Consider the following 15,742-nt stretch of genomic DNA (forward strand, 5'->3'; position numbering starts at 1 on the left):
TTCCTTGGAAGGAAAATAGACAATAAATTGAATAGAAAGCTGTTTTGGTCTATGTAGTACAGAATTATCTACAATGACTAGCAGTAGCTCTCCAGAACTCCAAAAAGGGTTCTCTCCCAGCCATACCTGTGTGGGATGTAAACACAGGAGCAGTCAATGACAACATTCCTAGAGTGTACATGTTAGAACATGGGGAGGGATGTCTGTCTAGCAAGCAGGTAAACTTCCTGGGGACGGACTTCCTCCACATGTTACTAGAGGTGGGTGTGGCCTCACCTGTGCAGGTAAATAAAATGATAAAAGCACAGGACAGGCAGCCATCTCTCTCTCTGCCATCTCTCTCTGCCATCTTCCTTTGATGAGGAAACATCTAAGGATGCTCTCTTGGCTCCCAGCCAAGAGAGGAGATAAGGACTATCTTGCTACAAGATAGATTCTAAATGTATTTTACCTTTTTAAGCCTGTCTGCCTTCTGGGATCATATTGTGAACAGAACGTGAGTAAACTCTTTTATACTTTTATAAAGACTGTGTTGTGTCTTGTATTTTAAGAGGGAACAAAGGGGAAATTACCAGAGTAATTATTATAGAGGTTCTAGCGAACCTGTGCACACGTTACCGTTGCAAACTTAAAGGGGAATGTCTATAAACTCTGCTGATATTTTGGTAACTTGTTAGCACAAGTTGGATAAGGATATAATTAGTCAATATATCCTCTCCTGCACCCCTGAACATTCCCACAACCTGGAGATGAGAGGGATTGAATCTGGGGCCTTCTGCACAGGTGCTCAGCACTGGGCTACAGCCCTTCCCAAGAAAATGCTTTGCAAGTATTTTATGAGTACTTCTATTTAAAATAATTCTTTAAAAAAAAGAACCTACCTGTGTGTGGGAGAGAGTTTATAGATTTAGTTCTTGTTCTTATTCATCGCTGAGGATGGCAGAATTCATTCTGTGCTTTCTCCCACACACATTATAAGCCCACAACTGTTTTAACCAGCTCTCCTGCTGCCAACCAAGTTCAACTGCTAGACTCCCTCCCAGCCAGACTTTTCAAGAGTTTGGTGTTCAATCTTATATGACATTGTGAAAATGAACTTTGTGAAGGTCCAGTCAACCTGAAAGTGCCTCATACGTGAGACCCAGGATGACTTAACTACAAATATTTGTTCCATTATTTTCACCTTCATCACTCCTTTTCTGCGACCCTAATACACCCTCCCCCAATATTCTTATTTTTATTTCACTTCCATTAGCCCTTAACTAGGGACAAGACGCACCTAGAGACAAGGGTGAAAATCGAAGCAGGGAAGACTTTATTCCCAGTTAATCTAGAACACTTTTGTCTCTGGCTCCTTCCACTGCCCCTGTGGCCCCTGACAGATTTCCTACATGGGAATGTGGTCCCTCACAGGGAAAAATGGTTGCCCATCTCTGTGCTAGTTACACACACGCACATTTTGGGAAAGCATTCTAGTGATTTCCCAGGACAGATAATTAAATACATGGACTATTCCTTGGAGCATTTGGACAAGGAAGTGTCATCACTGGTAGCCATAAGCCTCTGGTCCTGGTATGTAGTGTGTTTAAAGAGAGAGGCTTAAAAAAAGGTTGGATTCTGAAAAATGGACCAGATTTGAATGTACCTATATGGTGATGACTATTTTGGTGTGAACCATCTCTTTCCTACTTTACTATTTGCAGTACTTGGCTTTGATCTTGAAGGCATGAGATCATTCTCTGTCCACCCGAAGCCTTCTAGGTGTTAGGATCATTCATCAGTAGAAAAAACACACACAAATCCCTCTAAATCTTTGACAAACTTGCAGTAAAAGCAAACAGCAGAGTTATCTAGGATTACAATAGTTAAAGTTTAATGTGTTCCCTGGTTTTACAGCAATTCTCAGGCTAGAAGGATCTTCAGTTTGGGCCATAAATCAGTCTTCAAGATGTATAATAAAGCAGACCCTTTTACAGATAGGTAGCCGTGTTGGTCTGCCATAGTCAAAACAAAAAAAAATTCCTCCCAGTAGCACCTTAAAGACCAACTAAGTCAGTTCTTGGTATGAGCTTTCGTGTGCATGCACACTTCTTCAGACCCTTGGTTGTGTGTACTCTAATAAAGATAATAAGCATTCTTCTCCCCTCAAAAAGCAGAAAAGTAATTGCATGAATTGTGTATTTTGCATCTATTGTACAATTTACATCTGCCACGGAAGATCAGAGCTAATCAAAGCTCATTTCCACTGAATCTGTTTAAAAATAAACAAATCTTGTATGTGGAAAGCTAGCATGCCAATACAGTCTGGCTCTTTCTCTTTCTGTATACTTGAAGGGATTTTGGAGGGAGAAAGAGAGAAATTCTAAGGGCTCTAATCTTTCTCCATTACTACTACATGCATGGCTTAATGCAAAAATAGTATCTAGGTGACTTACAAACAGAGTAAAAATGCAGAGTTTAAAACAGAGCAATTGAGAGCGGGGTTTTGTCACCTGGGCAGCCTAGGACCTCCATGGACACTGCCCAGGTCTGGACTGTATCAGCAACTGCTAGAGACCCAAAGGGACTGCTTCCCACCTCCCATATCAAAATACCGGTAACTAAAATTAAGACATTTGTCTGCAGTGGTCAGGATGCTGGACCAGGAATGCAGAGACCCAGATTCAAATCCTCACTCAGCCCTGCAGCTCCCTGGGAAACCGCGGCCCAAGAAATGCCTACAACTGCTTTCTCCTGCTAAGGATACATACCCAAGCACTTCCCCATCATCTCAGACGACTATCCATTGATGGAGGCTTGATTTTGTCCCCTGTAAGTTCTATTAATTGACGGCGCAATTGCTAGGCTGGACACTTACATAACCCTGAAAAAGGTTTTGCCTAAATTGCTTTGATCTATAAAACCTTATGCAGCTCAGGGCCCCAATACAGTACCTCAAAGGCTGCCTCTCCCCACATGAACTAGCCTTCACCCTATGTTCACCATGTGAGATCCTGCTCAGTGTGCCATCTCCAAGGGAGGTGAAGAGGGAATGGCAAAATGAGAATGGGCCTTATGGAATGCTGTCTTGAGGGAACTGCGTCTGGCACCATCACTGGCTAGTGTTAGGCACCAGGCAAAAGCATTTTTCAGCCAGCCTTTGGCCTTGAACTTGGAGAATTTTAGATATTGTTGCCTCCTTTAGTAGGTAGGATGTGTTAGGCCGCCTTTCATATGTGTATGGATGTTTCTAGCTTTTATTTTGCTTTAGTTTTACACTGGTTTTAATTTTAAAATATATTGTAAGTTGCTTTGAGGTTACTTTTCGTTAAAATAAAGTGACTAGCCAGTGTGAACAACAACATCATAATATGCTAGTTTGGAACAAATGACCCTAGTTTAAATTAAAATACATCTCACCATAGTGGGTGATTTGAGTCCAAGATACCTCAGCAGCTGCCTGATACCTAATATCCCTGCTCAGTCTCTAAGATGGGAGTCATTGCTAGGGGTCTCCCATGGTTCTGATGCATGCCTCATGTCCAGATGGAGACATGCATTCAGTATTGTGGGTCCAGTTTTTTGGAACTCCCTTCCAGTTCAGGTCAGAAAAGCCCCCTCCCTGTTGAACGTCTGGTGCTTAATGAATACTTCTTTTATTCAATCAGACTTCTTAGCTGAATTCTGATTTTATAGTTTTAACTTGTACTTTACTGTTATTGTTGTGGGTTTTTTGTACACCACTTAGAGAGATGACTGTGGTTAAGCAGCATGCAAATCGTTGAAATAAATAAAATGAGCAATGTAACAAGGAATTTGCTTCTGGATTATTTCTCAGAAACAATGACCAGAAAAAAGGAAGAGATGGAAGGTATTGTCTCACAAGGATGCTAGTGTTTTCTGGATTATTTTTCTATGCCAGGTAAACAGTAAAAATGACGAATGCCTGAAAGTAAACCAATGATATATTCTAGGGATATTTAGGATTAGCTCTAAAAACAAGTGTAATTGGGGGAGGGCTCTTCTTTCTTTCTTTTTTTAAAAAAGAATCCCTTGAAAGAGGATACACTATTAGAATCATAGAGTCATAGAATTGCAGAGTTGGAAGGGACCATCTAGTCCAGTTCCCTGCAATGGATGAATATGTAGCTGGCCCACACTGGGATTAAACCCACAACCTTGGTCCTATCAGCACCATGTTCTAACTAACTGAGCTGGTATCTGAAGAAGTGCACACAAAAGCTTATACCAAGAACAAACTTAGCTGGTCTCTAAGGTGCTACTGGACAATTGTTTTATTTATATATATATTTCAACTGCATCAGACCAACACGGCTATCTACCTGAATCTACAACTGAGCTAAGCAATTGAACAGCACTGCTAGATAATAATAAAAAATGTTATCATCGAGGTTAAGTTCATGGGATGTTAGGGTTGTGAATATATCTATCCAGGAGTTTTCTCATCCTTCTAATATACTGGGATTTGATGATTGTTGCATGGGGGGGGGGATCTCCAACGCATAAAACATGTGGTCATCAGGACCATAATTTCTTGGTCCATCTAGCTCAGTGTTATCTGCACTGACTGGCAGCAGCTACACAGACTTCTCAACTGTACCTGAAGATGCTGTGAGTTCAGCCTGGAACCTTCTGCATGCAAACCATGCAGTCTACTGCAGAGCTATGTCCCACTCCCAATTTCTTCATCAAGATTTCTGATTTATGGTTTCTAAGGTGTGTATGAAGGTCTGTCATTGTTCCCATCTCCCCCAATGTACTGGAGGTGGCATTTGTGGTATCAGCATTTTGCAACACATATCTAGTGAGAACACTAGTTTTTCCATGGTCACACTTGTTTTTGACCCTTTGGGAGGGCACGTTACCTTCACAGCACAGCAGTTTCTCCCTTCCCACCCACAATGGGCTCAATGGGGAGCCTATTACCCAACCATTTCCAGAAGTTTCATATGAACTTCATTAAGTCAATTACAGGGTGAACACATCACCGTTTCGCTGCAATTAGTATCAAAACGCTTCACTTTCCCTAATATAAAGGAGCAGATGCAGACACAGACGGAGCACCGTGTTTTCGTGAAATATATCTCGGCTCACATATTAAATCTCACAGTCAAGCTTGGGGGGGGGGGAGCCTCTCCAGACCCTGCAAATCTGTAAATGTTGGAACAGATGTAGACTGATGATACCCATTTAGGCAGGTTGGATGATGTTCTGCAAGTATTTAAGGAAAGGTGCCCTAATTATAAGTAAAGTCCACCCAATGAGTGGGTAGGAAAGGGACAGCTTTGCCATTAGTTGGATGGGGTAGTGAAACCATATTGTGCTGCCATTTTGCAGTAGGAAAGGTGAGCATTGGGGAGAGACCATGGTTCAGTGGTGGCCAAAAACAGGCTTTGCTCATGGAAAGTCTTCAGTTAATAACATAACAGCATAAGAGTCTTGACAAATCAGGTCAAATGCTGATCAAGCCAAGCATTCCCATAGATGGATGCCTATGTGAAGGAGGCAATCAGGGTGTGAATTCAACAGCACTCTCTCCAGTTGAGATTCCCAGCAGACCAAGAATATAAGAAGATTATGTCTGCTGGCTCTGGCCAATGCCCACCTAGTCCAGCATCCTGTTCTTACAGTGGCCATCCACATGCCCCAAAGGGAAGCCCACAAACAGAATCTGAGGGCAACAGAAACCCTTCCCAGTTGTGATTCCCATCAACGGATATTCAGCGGCATATTGCCCCCAATAACGGAGAGAGAATATAGCCTTAGGAGACAATGAAATATCGAAACTGTAGGTGCTTTGTATTAAATGCATTACATCAAATGTATCAAACTATTTAATAAGCAGCTTTCAATTAATTGGTTGTATTTAAGGTCTTTGGTGTTGACTAATGATGGCTGCCATGTCTTGTTTTCATCTTGCAAGATTTCCAGATATTGGCCTGGATAGAGTTACCCCCAGTAAGCAAAACAGCTATTGAGAATATTTTTTTTTTACCAGCACTGAAACTACTAATGCAAATTGCTGGTAAACAGTGATTGCATCATGAATACTGCAATTGTCTGTAACCTAGCAGAATGGATGGTTTAATAAGAATATACCCATGAAGATATGAGCACTTTGACGGGAATAAGGAACTGCTTTTCTTGCCAGACTGAGAGGAACCTGTTCAAAGACCAAAGCCAAATGTGTGTGTGTGCATGCGTGTGTAATCTGATAAAGGAGAAAAATGATCTATTGCCTGCTGATGAATGGATTTAATTATTAGTTGTATATATTTAATGGCATGTTATTTCAATGCTTTCATCATTTGGATTCTGTTGTATTTGCATGAAGTGAGATAAGAAGGATAATAGATTTTAAAATGTTTTAAAATCAAAACCCATTATTTTTGCAAATATAATTGCCTTTAAATATCTCTCTTCTCTCTCTGTAGATAAATGATAGATTTCATCTGGGGAAATTCTACCTCTGGCACCATACCCTAAAGAATATCATTTTCTGCAATTGCCTCTGTACTATGGAATGCCCTCCTTCCCTCTGCCATATGTGTAGCAGGCATCCATCATTTGCTCTGGACATCTTGTAAAGAGATATCTTTTTTGCCCAGGCTTTCTCTGATCCTGTTTTTATCTGTCTGGATTCCCCGAATTCCTGTTTTTATTTGCTTTTGTATGCTTTATGCTACTGTTTTACTGGTTTTATGTTGCATTTCTGTTTTAATGATATGGTTTATTGTCTTATGTTGTAAACCACATGGAGATTTCTTAAAATATTAAGTGGTTTACAAATGCTTTTAAATAAATTACATGGAGCGATGATACATAGACATTTAGCGAGTTAGTTGTTTCCTTGTGGTTTAATGGTAACTTTTTATGTTGTTTTATAATATCGGTTCATTGAACTGCTTTCTTGCGCATTGCCTGGAGCAGCTGAATTTGCCTTATGTTTATCTACAAATAAATGATTTTGCTAAATAAAATTGCAAAGCACCCTTGCAAGGGCAGATTCTGCTGACCTCCACCCAGCTGTATTCTCTGCAGTGGAGAGGACAGTTTGTTTGTTTTTCTATGATATGAAAACTGAGAATCACGAGCAGCCAATCACACATCTACGACTGCAATGGGAACAACACAAAACAGAGCCTGCAAAACTTTGAAAGGGTGGTTTAAGGTGCTTTTGGTCATCCAGGCAAAGATGACCCATTGCGCTTCCTTGCTCAAAGCCAGAGCTTCTGTTAATACTATTAGAGCCAAAGTTTCGGGTTTCAGATGAGGCATGTTGGCAATTACAGGCTGAAACAGATGCCCTTGAGAATGTGGGTCAAATATTCAGGGCTCCAGTTTCATGGTCAAGGGGATCACAAGAGATAGCGACCTAAGAAGAACAGGAAGATCTCTTCAATGACCAAATATCTACACAGAGGGCAAGGGAAACGATGATGGAGGGGAAACAACATATTTAAACTTGGCTTCTGGTCTGGCAAATGGTACACATCTCTATTAAACAAGATTACACACAACTTGCTGGACCAGGCCAAGGTGGGTGGGTGCAGACCAGTTATGAAATCTTCCTGGTCTAAGCTGTCTTGGTGGGATTTATCTCCTGGGAGGTGGGAGGTGGAGGATTGTACTGAATACATAAATGAACAGAGCTTGCTTCCCACAGCAGCCAACCAAATTCCTCTGTGATGCTTTCAAGCGGGGCAGCGGAATGTATGAATCAGTTGATTTCAGTTTCTCCCTGTTTTCATATTTTCCCACCTTAACTTTGTAATAAGAATTGTAAGGTCTTATATATATATATAATAAATGTTCATAAATGTACCAAGCAAACATGTACATAAATATATAAACCTCATTTCTGAAGAAGCACAGGAAGACAGTCCTGAAACCATTTTGACTCCCAAACTGACCAAGTGTTTCTCTGCAAGGAGGGAGCTGGTGAGGGAACCTTCCCATTGTCTCAGGAATTGGGTAATCACAATATCAAAGGAATGGGCAGACTGCCAGGAAAGGCAATCAGATAAGGCATTGTCAGATAACCTGGCAGGCAGGAAAAACAACAACATTCAAATTTCTGTTGTAGACCGCCTTTTCTGTGATATAGGTAGGATATAGGGGGGTGGTCTTGGGCTACACCCCTTCTGTGGTGTATGTATGATGTATGGAGGGATGGTCTTGAGCTCTAGGGCAGGGAATTTCAAAATGGCTATATAAGGGCAAGTACATATGGTTAGTGGTCCTCCTCCTCTCTCCTGCGTGTGAGGGAAGCACCCTGATGCAACAGTTTAATAAATTAATTACTAGCTGCTTTGCTTCTCAGTATTCTCTGGTAGGCCTCTGTTATTTTCTCCTACCGATGGAGAACCTACAAAGAACTCTATAAGGGCTCTTGTGTACTCCATAAGGAAATAAGGGGAGATTTTGTTTACAACAACTTCACCCTATTTTTACATCAATTGTTTTGAATTTCCAGTTAAAAAAGAAAAATCTACACAAGAATGTGCATACATTTCCACAGTGCTTTCCCCCCTAAAAATATGTTTAGGGATACTCTCATTTTGACTCAAGAAAACCACCATTTTATAGTTCAAAACAGGGAAAATAAAAACAGTAAATGGACAAAAATACAAAGATTCATAAAATGTTTAGGAATATGTGTACCCCTGCACCCCACCCCGAAAAAGCACTGCATTTCTGTGTATGTTTCTCCTAATATTTGCATTTTCATTCCCTGCCCTGATGCCCCAATTTGCCCTAATATAATGCAGTTTTATACATTCTTTTTACAAAGATGTGGACTTTTGTGCACATTTTTTTTGTTAGAGAGCAGGATTTGGAGAAGTGCAAAGTACAAAGTATTTGCACTTCTCAGTTCAGGAAGTGCAAATTAAGTAGGTTCATATTAGAACAAGAAATGGACATATTTCTTCTCCCAAACCTATTGCTCTCCAGTAAACTGGCATTGAGTGGCACACTGCCTCTGAACAAACTAGATTCTACATTTGACTAATAAATAACTAATATCTATGGACAGATACCACCACCCCACCCCACCCTAACCACCATACCTTTGCCTAATTCCCTTTGAAAAGTCATCTAAGCCAGGGCTGAAGGAGACGTTGCCTGACCTATCTCTTGTCCAGACAAGGAAGTCCCATAGTCTGTTTGTGTTGTCAATGAGCCTATGAACTACAACACGGATTTCTATTGGGTTTTTGAAGTCATATATTCATTTACTATGTCAACGTTTGCAATAGATATGGGGGAGAATTTCAATTCGTTTCACATTGAAAGAGGAACATGCCTAGTCTGCACTTCCTGAAACAATGCGCGAGCCAAAAACATAGCCACTCTTAGAAATTGCTCCCATGTTAAGGTAGTGATGGCCACCAACTTGGAAGGCTTAAAAGAAGACAAATTCATGGAAGATAAGGCTACCAGTGGCTACCAGCCAGTATGTCTCTGAATACCAGTTGCTGAGAATCCCATGCGGGAAGAGTGCTGTTGCTCTCACATCCCACTTGTGAGTTTCCTATTGGGGCATCTGGTCTGCCACTGTGAGAACAGGATGCTGGACTAGATGGGCCATTGGCCTGATCCATCAGGGTTTTTCTTACATTCTTAATCCAATTAAATAAATAAAGTGTTTGCCACTGGCAGATCTTCAACATACAGAACCTTGCACTGCAAAAGCCCCTTGAATGGACACAAACCTTTGCTTCAACATCCCTCACTTCATTCCTCCTCAGGGCTAGGGGCCATCTCACCCTCCAGTCACACAATGGCACCAAAGCCTCGTTTCATGTCTCCGCTTTCAGAGAAGAAGGAAGAAGGAGAAAAAACAAGCTTTGTTTGGTTTCTGCCTTTCATTTTGACTGTGTTCCCCCTTTTCATTTGGAGCGCTTTTACAATCTTCTCGCTTAACGTCCCGCTTGACAACTGACTCCCCCTGTCTCTGTCTCTCTCTGTGTGTTTGAGAGAGAGAGAGATGAAGAAACATATTTTATTTACTGCCTCCTATAAATTATTTACTAGTAAGGCTGAGGTAATTCCATTAAAGCTGCATGGTTTGTTTAGACTAAATAGTTACCTGGGGACTCTTTTGCTGCTATAAAGACACATGATTACAGGAGGGAATGGAGAGGGTGGCAGACGGAGGGGGGGGGCAACAGTTCAGAAGGAGATGTAAAAAAATGAGCTTTAGAGAACTGGGCAGAAGGAAGGGGGACCAAAGGATGTTTTGCTCTCTCTCATTTTATAAGGCCAATGGCTCCAACAGGGTTTCTTATTCCCTCATGGCCTATCTAAAAACCAAGCAGATTTCTGGCCTCCTCAAGTAGAAAAGAGCATGGCCTACTCTTCAAAATAGTGACCTTGGTGGCTCCCATGACAACCTGGCCTCACCTGCCTGTCCCTCCATCCAGTCCATACTATGTTAGGTATGCAGGATCTCATCTCTGCCACCTATGTTTTGTCTCTGTATTTATTTTTATTTGTATGAATATTGAAAGAAACCCACCCACTCCCCATATAAAAGGCCAGGACCCTGTACTACCAAACTGACAAGTACAATCAGTGCTTTTTTTCTGGGGGTATGAAGTATCAGCACTTTCGCGCCCCCCCCCCCACCAAATGTTAAAAGTGTGGCACTTACCGTAACAACTTCATGGAGAGTACCAGCACCTTTTTTCTATTTTTTTAAAAAGCACTGAGTACAATAAAACATAAAACACCATTAAAACCCGTACAAAATAATAATACATTAGACTGACTCATTATGAAGAACTGTAAACAATTGAATAGGCTTGTCAGAGTAAAATGGGTAAATTCTAGTACTGTGTCAAAACCTGTCCCTTAATTACTCAAATGCTTTATTCTCCTATGAAAGAAGCTTCTATTTTTCTGCCTGTTTCTCAGGGCAATTAGAATTTCTCTAGACAGTTAGTGAGTGCAGAGTTGAGCTTATCTTCTTGTTATGAGGTAGCTACAGATGGGTGAGAGGGTGTTTCTTCAGGAACATTTCTCCAGAACTCTGCCTCCCCTTTCTGATATAAAAATCCTCATAGGACAATATTACCTCATGGCATCTTCCCAGAAAGTTTAATCTAAGCACAGCCAGCCAGGGAGGCAGATTACTGAGCACCTCAGAGTGGTGCAGTTGCTGATTTTGTTTTTAAGCGAAACTCTTCCTTTCACCCTTAAAAAAAAAACTTTCTGTGCTGATTTATATAGAAGTAAAAAGACATCCCTTGGGGAGGGGGCGAACAGCTGTCAGTCACACAGCAGGCAGCCTCCCCACCTGCCTGCCCTTACAGGAAAGCCCAGCTGTTTTCAGGCAGCACGGGCACCCAGGGAGGCTGCGAAATGCAGAGCACTGAAAGAGAATTACAGAATGAAAGAAAAAACGCTCACAAACACACTTTATACATAATGTATGCTCAGCAAAATCCTTGCACCCTACCCAGGAGAATTTCCTAAACAGGAAGCTTCCACACTGCCAAATTTTGTTGCATTCCCAAGTTTTGTGTGTGTGTAAGGGAGAGAAAGAGAAGGAATTCACCAACTTTTAAAGAAAGTGTCAAAAACCCGTAAGTCTTCCCTGGCTTCTTGTAGAAGGTGCTTTTGCGTGTTCAGACCCAGAGACCTCCCCCCTAAATACACACTTGACTCAAATTTTAGTTTTGGCTTTTGGCAGAATTTAGGCCACAACTTTATTGATTACAGAAGGTGAGTGGTTGCATAGGCTCTGGTTTGACTAGCTCCCTGCACCCTTGCAGGCAGCACTGACCCAGGGCACCAGCATAGGTCAGCCAAGGGTGAACACCTGGGTAGGCAAAAAGCCGGGAACAGACTATGTTCACCACCCAGATGCCCCCCTGGACTCAGGCATGGGCACAACCGCCTCTCGGGAGTTGACCAAACAGTTGAGTCCATGGATTCCTTTAATGGAATACCCTTCACATAGGGATAGAGAGACCGCTCTCCCATCCCTATCACCTGAACCAGTGCCTAGCTATCACACGAGCACCGCGCTCACCACCTTTAACCAATCCCTTAAGCCTGCTGACACTGCTGTCAGCCACAAATCATTCCCAATTACAGACAGATGAACCCCATCAAGCCTGTAAAGGGACGCATCACGGAAGGTAACGCCCGGGTGACGGATCATTATTAGTGCCAGGAATAAAATGGGCAGAAAACACAATATTAAACCTGAGGCACCGTAGCACAAATGTGTGCAAAAGGGCAGAGACTCTGCCGGGGCATGACAACTGCCTTGCCAAAACACTCACCATGGCCTGATTATCGGACCAGAAACAGACCCACTGGTCCTTGAACTCCATGGTCCAGATGTGCACTGCTACTACAAGGGGGTGGAACTCAATAAATGTTAAATCACGGGTAATGGCTGTACCCTGACAGTGCTCAGGCCACCGCTGAGCACACCAACGACCACGGAAATAAAGCCCCAAACCCAAGGATCCAGCAGCATCTGAATGGACCTGGAAATCGAATTGCAGATTCAAAGTATCCTGCCACAGGAATATGCCATTGAACTCCCTCAGGAATTCCAGCCACATCTCGAGGTCTGCCTTGACCTCGCTGGGCAATCGCACCTGATGATGGGGTGACTGCAGGCCTGCAGAGAGTCTTCTGGCCATATCTGACCCTGTGCATGTTGGCTGTATGCTGCCACACCCACCTGGGAAGGCCCGAAGCCCCCTCACCATCATCCCAATACTGACCCAGAACTGCTTCTGAATCATCATCAGAGGTCTGAGAAGATGTACCAGTAGATGAGGAGGAATCACCATCTCTGCGCCCCTTAGCCCTGCGTTTGGAGCGATGACTCCTCTGCCACTTGCCACCCGAAGAAGGAACTCTAGGCACTGGGAGATCCTCCTCTGAAGACTGGATACTGGATACCTTGAAGGGGCCGACCGAACCTGCACAGAACTAAAAACATGTGAGGAGCTTGGTTGGGAGAAATTCCCCCCTCCCACATGCTGTGTGAGTTGAGGCCCTCAGCTCCTAGATCCTGGGGGTGCTAACTGTGAATGAGGAAGCCCAGACCAAAAGGCCCACTGTACCATAGCACCCATACTCCTAGGATGACCCCAGGACTAGCTGGGAATGGGATCCTAGAAGGCTGAAATTGGGAAAGCAAGGCTCCAGAAGGGTCATAAACCTCGCTCCCTTCACTCACATCCGAAGGACCATGAGCCTCAAAAACAGTGGATGACATGCAGGGGCCAGCTGAGAGTCAGGCTGCCCCCAAACTGCTGGGCCAGCATCTCAAGTTCTGTATTGAACCTTGTCATGGCAGCAGGGTCTGAACCAATATTAGCCATAATTGCACCCAAGCGATCCAGCGTAACCTGAGGAACCGCGGGGGCAGGCGCTGAATGCAGTGACTGAAACAGACCTCTATATCACCCTCTTAGAAGGGAGAGCAGGACTGGGATTCCTTTTGATAGGCATCTCAATCCCTTCTTTACTGGGTGGGGAGTACTGAATTTATGTTCACAATACTAAAGGCACTGCAAAAGGGAGGGCAAGGATTAATGGGCAGCGGCAGGTTCTGCAACCAGGAGTGCCCAGGGGTTGCAAGCCCCGTGGGGTGAAAGCCCTGCTGGAAAGAAGGGAAGGGGAAGGAAGGGGAAGGGATCAACTTAAAAAAGGGGGAATACATAAGGAATGAATTAAAGAAAAAGAAAGATAACAGAAAGAAATCACCAAAGATGATCTGTTGAAGGTAAGACTGTCGGCTGAACAGAGGACACGCTGTTAGCTTGTTCCGAATGCACGAGCCAAAAGAAGAAGCTCTGGGTCACGTGTATGGGTATATATAGGTCCCTCAATCCGTTTGGACTGTGCCCCATTGGCCAGATTGAACCCAACACCATGGGACCTACCAATCGGGTGTCGTGACTGTCCAATTTTGCCCACTCACAACACAGGAGGTTGGTCTCCAGGTCTCACCGCAACACATTCCCTCTTTTAGGGAGGACATGATTTATTTATTAAATATGCTGTTGCTAGAGATTTTGTGGCATTTAAAAATGGATTGTATTCAGACCTTTTTAATTGTAGGATACTAGGATTATTGTTTTGTATTACATTGTATGCCACCTTGATACCTTTTCAATTAAGGGCAGTAAAAGAAAATTAAATCAATCACATTATTTGGAAAGGGGGGGGCGGAGAGTGGATGAGGAAAAATCTCATCAAAGCAGCCACAATTCTTAAAGTATAGGGCAGTAATGGTCAGAATGTGGGACTAGTACCTGGGAAACCAGGGTTCAAATCCCCATTCACTGTCTCTCATCCTAACCTACCTCAGAGGGTTGTTGTGAGGATAAAATGGGGAAGGGAGGGGAGAGCCATGCAGGATAGAAATGTTACAATAAATAGCAGAAATCTCTATCTATGGCCCATATTAATAGAAGAAGTATAAAAACTATTACAGTTTAAGGTAGATTGCTGTAATTCCATCTTGCTCTTGCATCTCACCTTTACCCTCCACACTTTGTTCTTTCTCCCAAAGTCAACACTTAGATTGTAAGATATTACAAACACACACACACACACACACACACACACACACACATGACACCACTGTTGGAGCAGTATAAATAATTAAATTGTCATCATCTCTATTCCTAGACGCATGTTAAATAAGCATAAACAAAGTCAGCTCCTATTGCCTTTGTTAAGAGTAAGGATGGGGGAATCTGGGTTTCTCTCAGTTTCTCATTTTTCCCATCTTCACATTTCCAAAATTACTTTGTGATTTATTTATTTTTAAAGAAGGTCCTCATGAAAAATCAGTTTAGTGTGAATTTCTCCTAATATACAAATTTTTGCAAAGCATTTTTCCACAATATGAAGTATCCCTCTGTGTTACATACATTTTAATGCACACTTTATTATAGTTTGTGCATTTTTGTACATGTTACTTGGCCAGAAAACTGCACTGAAAAATCCACAAAAAATTGCAAATTTTGAAAGATGGCTTTATTTCATTTTGTGTAGTCCTTCGGAAAGTGCAAAATAGATAGGTTTGCCTTTAAATGTGCACCAAATTGTGTTAACATCCCATCCATTTTAAGACTAAATAATGCTGGATAGTTCATTCATTCATTCATTCATCCATCTCTCTATTTTTTTTATCATTATAATTATTTATGTCCCATCTTAGAAAATTCCAGGTCACCTTACAAGTAACATTAAACTTCAATTTTGTTTTTGTTTTGTTTTTAAAGAAAAGCACAATAAATAATATCAACATGTTTTTTAAAAGTCATCAGGATACTCCTCAATAATGAAAGGAGGGAATGGTTCAGCTGGATCATTAACCAAATAATTAATTAGGTTATTAGATGCAAATTTGGGAGAGGGACGTCATAGAATCAGAATTGTAGTGTTGGTGGGGCCCTGGTTATCATCTAGTCCACCCCCTGCAATGCAAGAATATTCAACTGCTCCAAACCTTGGCATTATGAGCACCAAACTCTAACCAACTGAGCTGCTTGCAAGTCATATGGTTCTGCCATTCAATAATTTGCTATTGTGCTTCAAATGACCAAATGGGATATAAGGGATAACACCATTTAGACAGATCATTGGGAGAATCAACTCTGATATCGCCATCTAAAGTGGTCAAGATGGCAGATGTGCAATTGACAAAGAAAGTGAGAGTGGGTGTGTATAACCCTCCTTTGCAATTTGGATCTCA

The 15,742-nt window shown here is 42.2% G+C and overlaps 1 long non-coding RNA gene across 1 annotated transcript; it reads left to right on the top strand.

The window, feature by feature from the left end:
* The first annotated feature begins 3,840 nt into the window (after positions 1-3,840).
* Positions 3,841-7,877, top strand: LOC310837081. Its single transcript, XR_014560416.1, has 3 exons — positions 3,841-3,931; positions 5,872-5,958; positions 6,435-7,877. It is a non-coding gene; the product is annotated as an uncharacterized lncRNA (long non-coding RNA).
* The last annotated feature ends 7,865 nt before the right edge of the window (positions 7,878-15,742 follow it).

Source organism: Podarcis gaigeae (assembly GCF_964106915.1).
Source record: "Podarcis gaigeae genome assembly, chromosome: Z".
NCBI lineage: Eukaryota > Metazoa > Chordata > Lepidosauria > Squamata > Lacertidae > Podarcis > Podarcis gaigeae.